The sequence below is a fragment of the Portunus trituberculatus genome, chromosome 43, assembly GCF_017591435.1.
Source record: "Portunus trituberculatus isolate SZX2019 chromosome 43, ASM1759143v1, whole genome shotgun sequence".
NCBI lineage: Eukaryota > Metazoa > Arthropoda > Malacostraca > Decapoda > Portunidae > Portunus > Portunus trituberculatus.
The window spans coordinates 2,484,171-2,494,170 of record NC_059297.1 but is presented as its reverse complement, the minus strand read 5'-3'; the positions used below and the strand labels follow the sequence as shown (position 1 = coordinate 2,494,170).

General features: G+C 43.1%; 2 long non-coding RNA genes across 5 annotated transcripts in view; one reads left to right on the top strand and one right to left on the bottom strand.

Moving 5' to 3' along the window:
* The window catches only part of LOC123518409, a 4,007-nt gene extending 994 nt beyond the window's left edge, over window positions 1-3,013 (top strand). Inside the window, exons 2-3 of one of the 4 annotated variants that reach the window (XR_006678782.1) lie at window positions 2,592-2,724; window positions 2,854-3,013. This is a non-coding gene — a long non-coding RNA (uncharacterized LOC123518409). The remainder of the gene's footprint in view (window positions 1-2,591; window positions 2,725-2,853) is intronic. The other 3 variants (XR_006678781.1, XR_006678780.1, XR_006678779.1) reach the window with 3 other exon arrangements.
* Window positions 3,014-4,448: 1,435 nt separating this feature from the next.
* The window catches only part of LOC123518408, a 5,799-nt gene continuing 247 nt past the window's right edge, over window positions 4,449-10,000 (bottom strand). Inside the window, exons 2-3 of the long non-coding RNA XR_006678778.1 lie at window positions 7,398-7,534; window positions 4,449-6,246 (exon numbers count right to left, since the gene is read on the bottom strand). This is a non-coding gene — a long non-coding RNA (uncharacterized LOC123518408). The remainder of the gene's footprint in view (window positions 6,247-7,397; window positions 7,535-10,000) is intronic.

Below are 10,000 nucleotides of genomic sequence, written 5' to 3'. Positions count from 1 at the left end.
GTGTGTGTGTGTGTGTGTGTGTGTGTGTGTGTGTGTGTGTGTGTGTGTGTGTGTGTGTGTGTGTGTGTGTGTGTGTGTGTGTGTGTGTGTGTGTGTGTGTGTGTGTGTGTGTGTGTGTGTGTGTGTGTGTGTGTGTGTGTGTGTGTGTGTGTGTGTGTGTGTGTGTGTGTGTGTGTGTGTGTGTGTGTGTGTGTGTGTGTGTGTGTGTGTGTGTGTGTGTGTGTGAGGGTGTGTGTGTGTGTGTGAGGGTGTGTGTGTGACACTGTATTATTATCAACATCTCGACATGGTATGGTGAGGAAATTAACTCAGCTTCAGAACTATTGTACTCAGTATGGTATGGCCATCAACCAAAGTAAAACCCAGTTCTTTGTAATTAATGGTACTAGTAGAGATGTGGAGCCGATGGTGGTGGATGGTATTGCTGTGAGGCATTGTGATTTGTATATTTATTTAGGTTCACCTTTTACGAGCGACGGTTCCCCGTCATCAGCTGTCAAAGCCCATGCTAAATTGAAATTGCCACATGTACTGAAATTTGTTTCCTTTCTAAGAAAAAATAATGATGTACCATTCATTGTAAAAAGGCGTGTCTTTGATGCAGCACTTACGTCAACATTATTGTATGGGTGTGAATCTTGGGTGGGAGCAGACATCAAGCCTGCGAGTAAATTGTATAATTGGTGCATCAAAGAACTCCTGGCTGTAAGACGGTCGACATGCAACGATGTGTGCTATGTAGAGTCAGGATATCCTCCCCTCTCAGATCTGGTCAAGCTAAAGCAGCATAGGTTTTTCATAGTAAGTGGCAGGAGAGATCAGCTTACGCGGATGATCCATTATATTTTGTAATGAACCTTGTCAAGGAGACAAACACTGTGGTGGGAAAAATGGTGAGGAACTTAATAAGTAATGAGGTAACAGACATAAGTGTAGCCATGCATCAGGTCGGTGAATGTATCAGGTCTAGTGAGTCGTCTCGTCGCAAGGTGTATATGGAAATCAACCCAACATTGTCTGTTAACCCTGTTTATAAAGAAAACACGATATAAAGGAATATCACAGGATGTCGTTCACTCGGTTTAGGGTGAGCGGACACTCCCTGGCCTGCGAGACAGGGAGATGGAATAGGCGAGGTCGTGGGCGTATACCAGTAGAAGAACGGTTGTGCGTATGTGGGGAAATTCAAACTGAACGACACGTCACTGAGAACTGTCCAATGACTCGACACTTAAGAGACAGGTACCAATTTGCTAGTTTGGAAGAGTTGTTTTGTTCTGATATGTTCGCACCAGAAAATGTATGCCATATAGTTCATGATATCCTTTCAGTATACAAATAGGGATTGGGAACTTGAATATTATGATATTTATTTTTATCTGGACATTGTATGAGTAGTTACTGGACTACAATTAGCTTGTATGTTGTTGTTAGTTTTAATTATCTGGGATTATTTGTTGTGATCTTGTCATTTTGAAATTTGTCATGTTGTGGTCAATAAACATCTGAATCTGAATCTGAGGGTGTGTGTGTGTGAGGGTGTGTGTGTGTGAGGGTGTGTGTGTGTGAGGGTGTGTGTGTGTGTGTGTGTGTGTGTGTGTGTGTGTGTGTGTGTGTGTGTGTGTGTGTGTGTGTGTGTGTGTGTGTGTGTGTGTGTGTGTGTGTGTGTGTGTGTGTGTGTGTGTGTGTGTGTGTGTGTGTGTGTGTGTGTGTGTGTGTGTGTGTGTGAGGTGTGTGTGTGTGTGTGTGTGTGTGTGTGTGTGTGTGTGTGTGTGTGTGTGTGTGTGTGTGTGTGTGTGTGTGTGTGTGTGTGTGTGTGTGTGTGTGTGTGTGTGTGTGTGTGTGTGTGTGTGTGTGTGTGTGTGTGTGTGTGTGTGTGTGTGTGTGTGTGTGTGTGTGTGTGTGTGTGTGTGTGTGTGTGTGTGTGTGTGTGTGGTGTGTGTGTGTGTGTGTGTGTGTGTGTGTGTGTGTGTGTGTGTGTGTGTGTGTGTGTGTGTGTGTGTGTGAGTGTGTGTGAGTGTGTGAGTGTGTGTGAGGTGTGTGTGTGTGTGTGTGTGTGTGTGTGTGTGTGTGTGTGTGTGTGTGTGTGTGTGTGTGTGTGTGTGTGTGTGTGTGTGTGTGTGTGTGTGTGTGTGTGTGTGTGTGTGTGTGTGTGTGTGTGTGTGTGTGTGTGTGTGTGTGTGTGTGTGTGTGTGTGTGTGTGTGTGTGTGTGTGTGTGTGTGTGTGTGTGTGTGTGTGTGTGTGTGTGTGTGTGTGTGTGTGTGTGTGTGTGTGTGTGTGTGTGTGTGTGTGTGTGTGTGTGTGTGTGTGTGTGTGTGTGTGTGTGTGTGTGTGTGTGTGTGTGTGTGTGTGTGTGTGTGTGTGTGTGTGTGTGAGCGTGTGTGTGTGTGTGAGCGTGTGTGTGTGTGTGAGCGTGTTTCGTATGTGCTGTGAACCAGTATACCATTAAATGTAAAGCGTGAAGTGTGTATTTAATGAGTAATGTTTCTGAATCTGAGTAAGACTATTGTGTAAAACCTTCGAAATGGCTATGTAGTAGCCATATCTTGTGGGTTGTTCAATTATCCATGCTTGTCACTATCTGGTGCAGTAAGTGTAGAAACAAATGAGAACAAGTGTATTACGTTTAGACGTGTGCACCACAAGTCTGTGTGTTGTGGTGACAAGTCTTAAGTGTGTTGTGGTGCACATACTAAGTACAGCACCAGACGCTAGTTATTTCCGTAAGTAATATGCAGCTGCATTTTATTTGAGGCTAGTCACTGATGATTATACCGTGCAATTTGACCTTATATTACTGACATAATGATACAGCAGGTGAAGGAATTCTTGATTGATTTTTTTTGTTGCAGCAGTGTACAGTACAACAAGGGAGAAGGTCGGGTCATGCCGGTCACTCCTAAAACATCAGGCAAACCGGTCTCAGGCGTCAGTCAGGAGATGAAGCACGTTCGCCACGTTCCGCCAGAAGTATGGCACCGGCGTCCCTACATCTGCGCACTACCAACTTGAGCCAAATCAGTTTCACCCGAGCTAACTCCTCAGCCACAGCGGTGCTAGTCATACCTGTACCCTCCCAGGCGTCTGAAACACCGGCATCCTGCTGGTGGTGGTGGTGGTGGTGGTGGTGGTGGTGGTGGTGCTGCTGCTGCTGCTGGTGCTGCTGCTGCTGCTGTTCCTGCTGCTCCTCATCGGTGTCCATATGATAGCAGTCCATCTCCGGTCTACTTCAGAGGAGGCCGCAGACCACGGAGGCGAGTCGTCCGGCGCAGGGGTCTTTTCAATTAACTCATTGGAGGCGTAGTTTATCAGGGATTGCTCGGTCTTGGTGTTAAAGATGATATAATGAGGGTGAGAGAAGCAAAACTCGTAAGGTTCGTGAACAGAACAGAACAGAATAGAATGAGGAATACCGGTGGACTTTTAAAAGAAAGTGAGGTTTGGAGATAACTATTACAAATTAAATGTTGCGTAGTCGTGGGTAAATAGAATGCACTAGCCATTTAAAATGGCTCACCCGCACCACACCACACCACACCACACCACACTGCACTACTTACTCTACATTTGAGGACAAGGTTGTTCGTGATTAAAATGTAAATGTAAAACATTATTACTTGCAGGTCATGCCGCTACTGAAGGAAGAACCAAACCAGCGTGTCCTAACAACCCCCAACCTGCGGCAGCAAACTGGCTCTTGCACCGGAAGACGCAAACTGTCTCGCTACACCTAAACAAACAAATACATGTTGGCAATCACTCTAGTATTATTCTTCTTTTAATATTATTCCTTTAATTTAATGTGAATGTACCCATACAAGTGTAATGTTATTATTCCTTCCATGTACCCACACGTGTAATATTATTCCTTCCATGTACCCACACAAGTGTAATGCTATTCTTCCTTCCTATTTCTCCGTGTTCTGTGAAGTATCCACACAACTGTTACTACTTAAATCAATAAATCGTGATTAAGAAAAATATTGGTTTTCGATGTTTCCCCTTTTTTTTGAGTACTTACGGGATAAATAGGGAACACCTAACCAAATGTGGAGCCCTAATTCGCCTAATTCGAAGCCTAACTTATTTTTTTTAACTAAGCGTATTAGCCCCAGCTTTCCAAATAAAAACTGAATAAAAATCCTTTACTGGCATTAATCCCATTAGTCCCAGCTTGAGGCCCCACTCTCACTCATACAAAGCAGCAGCAGTAAAATGCCTAAAGCTTAAATTCAGAAAAAAAACTGCTGCAGAACTGCCTGAAATGCAGCAACAATGGCAAAAAAATGCTGAAAAATCCCCTCAAAAACTTGAAATGCAGCACAAATGGCAAAAAAAATGCTGAAAAATCCGCTCAAAAACTGTACTAAGTCATAAATACTCCGAAGAGTCTCCGGAGACAGTGCAGATGTATATTTGGGTTAAAAATACAATGAAGAGTCTCCCTTACTTCCTTTTTTATCCAATCAACACATTTGTTAACCTCAGAAAACTCTACCGAAATTTTCGACTTATAAATTTTTACAGTGGAGTATCACAATTTATAAATTTTACAGTGGAGTATCACAATTTCTACATTATCAACTTATTTATGCAGTTTTCAACTTGGAACAATTTCTTCAAGTGTTACATTACTCAAAGTATTTTTCAATTCACGAAATTTTAGATGTGACAAAAATGAGGGAAGTTGCAAGAGGGACCATGAGGCTTGCACGTACAAAGCACCAGTCACCGTATGAACAGGTCTACCTCATTCCACTATCACTGTCATCCATACATTTGTCTAATATAACAAAAAGTAAATATAAGAGTAGTAATTTGAAAGCACTTCCATTGCACAAGTCTTGGTAACTACAAGTCCTAAAAATATTTTAAGATAATTTTCATTGCAGAAGTCTAGCAGGAGCAATTGACTCCGTAAAATATTTTTTTAAGCATATCACAATGGCATTGCTCTCAAACAGCATGTTGTCCCTAACAACACAATATCGTCACCATAAATAAAAAAACAGACCATCATTCTGGGGCCGCATTCTACACAGTTAGCCTCAGGTCTCACTGAATGCCTGACCGTCACTCCACTGTTGGTTTTTAAGTTCATTACTTGTCATTACTTGTGTAGAAAGAAATAGCTCCTTGACATAATCTTCTACAATTTAAATTATCTTTAACATCATAATATTACTTGTTAGATTGCGTATCCAAAAAAAAAAAAAAAGAAACATGACAAACAGAAGATTACGACACATGCAGGCCACGCGGGGCAAGGTTTGTTTGAGTTTGGGGAAAACTGATCTCGGCAGTTATCTATAATGGAAAATTACTGCATCAAAGAAAGATATTATTTAGTCATAATTACGGATATTTATCATCAATGAATAATAAAAAACTGTCAGAGGTCATGGTATGGTGTACATACAGGCAAGTTCCCACCATGTTGACAAGAGTTTTAAGACGGCGGTTGGCGGTGCTACAACAGGGTGAACCTTGTCTTGGGACTTAAGACGAATCACAAGGTTAGAGCCTGTCATAGAGGGACTTGTCTAAAATGCACCATTTTGTCTTGCTACGATCACGTCATTAGCTATGATGGTTTGTAGAATACGGCCCCTGAAATCTTGCACAAAACAGTAACAGCAAAGCTCTAGAAAGTTGAGAAACTTACTATTTAGTCAGTCTAAATATTCTCACCCATGAATGTATATAAACCTAATTATACACATTTTACCCCTTAATGAAAGCCATTGACATCAAGGAATGACTGGCACACTTGCCCACAAAGCTGTGCACACACACACACACACACACACACACCTTGCAGTGTTGACTGAAATTCCATCGGCAGGAAGTGCATGTCTGTTCATGTCTGTACAATCTGGACTGTTAAGACTGACACAACTAGATCATGCTAATAAACAAAGACCTGAAAACAAATCTTATAATGCAAGATCTGTTACAAGTCACTTTCATATATTACAAATTTTATAAACCGTTGCTCCTTGTAGCTAAATATACGCTAACATGTACTGAAGTGATCTGATGCACAATGTTAAGTCATTAAATCTATGAATGTGAATGATGACATGTAATCCTTCGGGTAAAACTGTGTACACTACTTTCCACAAAAAAGAAAACATGAACCAATGATGCTGTGAATGTTGAAGCGTCCTCCATCCTTGCCCGTCTCTGTCTTGCACTCTGCACACACTTTTATGAAAGCAGTGTGCCACTGGACCTCCAAAAGCCTGCAACAAAATAAAAGGAGTCAACGAAAGTTCATGTTTAGCAATAATTTATTTACCTTCATGTCATCTTATCAATCTGAATCGTTAAAACTGCTCACTTGTAATCAAATTTGTGGTACAAGAAGGTAGTATATCAAAAAAATAAAAACCAGCAAAGCAAAGTCACACTATCATTTTTTTTTTTTAAGTTAAGGCCTATCGCGCCTGTAGGCACACTTGAAGAGTGTGTAAGAAGCGCTGTTTAGCTTCCGCCCATTAGTGGCACAGGCAATTTTATTTGTAGTGGTACCCATATTATGGCCCATATCACCCAAATTCATCTTTGGTGTAAGGCAATTACACCTCCACCTAGAACCTAGGTATCATGGTGACATGTATATAACTTTAAACCACTCGACAAATGACATAGCTTCAAAGTGGTATGTGGTGGGATTCAACCTACGCGTGGACGTCTGCCCGATCCCACGCTCACCACCTTATCCACTACGCCACAAGCTCCCAATGTCAAAATTATTACTATTTGACAGCTTCTTTGTCTTACTTGCAGTACAGCAAAGTGTGTGCCACTCCCTTCTTGAAACTCTGGAGCATCTTCATGTGTTCAATAAAGTTTTGGGCAGGGATACAAAGAAGTGCTTACATCGACGCCACGCCACTGGTGCAGAACTTCTTGTCAGGGAAACGCAAACCCTCACTACACTCACCAACACCTAGATAACATGAGCAACTCAGCCGCTCATCCCTCCTTACACATACAAACACCACCACTCACAAACACACACAAACTGCACTCACCAACGCCTAACAAATAAATACAAGTCAGTCATTCATCTCTCCTTGCTCCTCAGACAGCGATGCCTTCACAAAAATCAATAACACAGATTGATCACATTCATCTTTGACAGGCACAAGTTCAGAGAAAAACTGAGAATCTGTACATCTTACAATTCAATCATTTCATTTTTTCTGGATTACAAAATTTCATTAACTGTTTCACACACACACACACACACACACACACACACACACACACACACACACACACACACACACGCACAGGCACAGGCACAGGCACAGGCACAGACACACACACACAGACACACACACACACACACACACACACGCACACGCGCACACACACACGACCATACCTGCGTGAGATGTGCTGCACTGCCTCCTTTGTGGGAGTGGTGTGGATACTATCAGGCTGGCTGCGGACACCACCCAGCTTGCCTAGCCGTTCTCGATCCTTGCACCCATACGACACCACAAACTTCATGCCTGAAATCTGATGTACCAGAGAGAGAGAGAGAGAGAGAGAGAGAGAGAGAGAGAGAGAGAGAGAGAGAGAGAGAGAGAGAGAGATTATGGAAAGAATTGTCACAGCTTATATTTTTCCTTGAATCTTCTACTTTTGCTCATCATCTAAGAACAAATCTAGGATAAAAGCAGCTGAAATTTAGATGCAGTGGTAGCAAGAATAGGTATGGTCATGATAGGTACCTTGTGTGACCTTCTCTTTTATTGTACCATTAGTTTGTTAGTGTCTTGTGTTGATGACTGTCCTGATACAAGGAAAATAAGAGGGCAGATATTGATAGTACAATTACCTTATGGGGGAGTTAGATTAGGTTAGGTTACAAGATATTAAGCTAGTTTATCTTCTGGGGAGATGAACGATAGCTTAGTTTATCATTCATGGTTGGTCTGTGCTTTACTTACAATCTAAACTGGAAGCTTCATATCTCATCTCTTGCTAAAACAGCTTCTATGAAATTAGGCATTCTGAACCGTTTTCGCCAGTTTTCCTTACACTTCCGACTGCTAACTCTGTACAAGGGTCTTTTTATCTGTCTTATCCGCCCATGTATAGAGTGCATAATTATCATACTCACACCCGCTCATCCGAACCGCACGAGTTATTAAAAATTGTTCTGGCCACAACAACAGCAATAACAACAATAACAGCAATAGCAAATCTCCTTCTTAATATTTTCTTCCTCTTATTTCCTTCACTAGCAAGACACGTTTCCACATTCATTCTGCGTACTATTTGGTGATTTTATACAGCTTCAGAAACTTATGTGAGGATTGAAATAGTGAAGACCGTGGCCATTACTCTTCTGATCTCCATAGACCCTTCCTAATGTCAATAAAATGATCTTATCGTTCACAAATTCCAGGGTAAAAAATGTGTCCTAGTATTGAAAGGATTAACAAAATCTCTCTCTTTTTCTGTCTTTGTCTGTCTGTCTGTCTGTCTGTCTGTCTGTCTGTCTGTCTGTCTGTCTCTGTCTGTCTGTCTCTGTCTGTCTGTCTGTCTGTCTGTCTGTCTGTCTGTCTGTCTGTCTGTCTGTCTCTCTCTCTCTCTCTCTGTCTGTCTGTCTGTCTGTCTGTCTGTCTGTCTGTCTGTCTGTCTCTCTCTCTCTCTCTCTCTCTCTCTCTCTCTCTCTCTCTCTCTCTCTCTCTCTCTGATGTCACCACAAGGGTAAGGTCACTGACAAACCTTTAAAAGTCACCTAAAACTACCTTGTGTGATTGTATTTACATACTGTCCGAAAATGTTAGATAAAGAAAACTTTTCGACACACAAAAAAGAAAAACAATACCGGTATCACCGACAAAAAATACCAGTATATCGGTATCATGATTCACATCGAACCGAAACGTATCGGTGCGTTTCAGAACACCGGATAATATCGATACCGGTTTATTTCCGATGCTGCACATCACTAGAGCTGTGGGGACAATAGGAAGGAATGAGGTGGAAGATGGAGGTGGATGAGTGGATAAAACAGTGATAGTTGAGAGTTGTAGAGAGGCAGTAGTGGGTGGAGATATGGGTGGAAGGTGGTGGTGGGTAGGTGGGGTCAGAGAGAGAGAGAGAGAGAGAGAGAGAGAGAGAGAGAGAGAGAGAGAGAGAGAGAGAGAGAGAGAGAGAGAGAGAGAGAGAGAGAGAGAGAGAGAGAGAGAGAGAGACGAGTTGTTTGAAGCAAGACCGAAGATTAGGTTGTGTGGAGGGGATGAGGTGGGAGGGGAGGGGGCGGAAGGGTGATGAATGTGGAGGTCTAAACTAGAGAATGGGATTGAAGAAAGATAAATCGAGTTATAGGGAAAATAGGAGTGGAGGAAGTTGTGGAGAGGTGAAAGGAATAGAAAAGGATAGTGGATAGCTACTGAGGAAGGAGTGAAGCGGTGGTGGTGTTGGGGAGGCGGAGTGACTGTAGGGGGAGGGAGTTCATGGTGGAGGGAGAGGGAGATTGAGATATGGGGAAAAGGAGGTAATGAAGGGGAAAGGAGGCTGAGGAAGGGAGATAGTGGAGGAGAGAGGGACAGAGGTAGATGAGGGCGGTAGGTGGTGGTGAGGGGAAGGCAGGGGTACTGGTGGTTGGCAGGAGGAGGGAGGGAGGATGAGAGTGAAGGAAAAGGTATTGCAGGAGGGAAAGAGGCGGTGACAGCTGGTGGTGGGTAAGGTAGTGGTGGTGACATTGGTGGTAAGGGGAGGAAGGGAACAGGAGGATAAAGTAACATGGAGGAGAGAGATGGAGGGCTGTGGAGAAGGGTGTGGGGTGCGGTGGAGGGCGGTGGAGATGAGTGCAGTGTCGGTAGTGGTGTGGTAACTGTGAGGTTGGTTAGATCTGAGTGAGCGGGTGGGAGGGAAGGAGTGAGCGGGGAGGGAGGGAGGATGCAGTGGTGTCATCACTGAGCTGCTGCGATGTAAAAAAAGTAAGCCTGTGGTAAGTGGGAGGCGAGA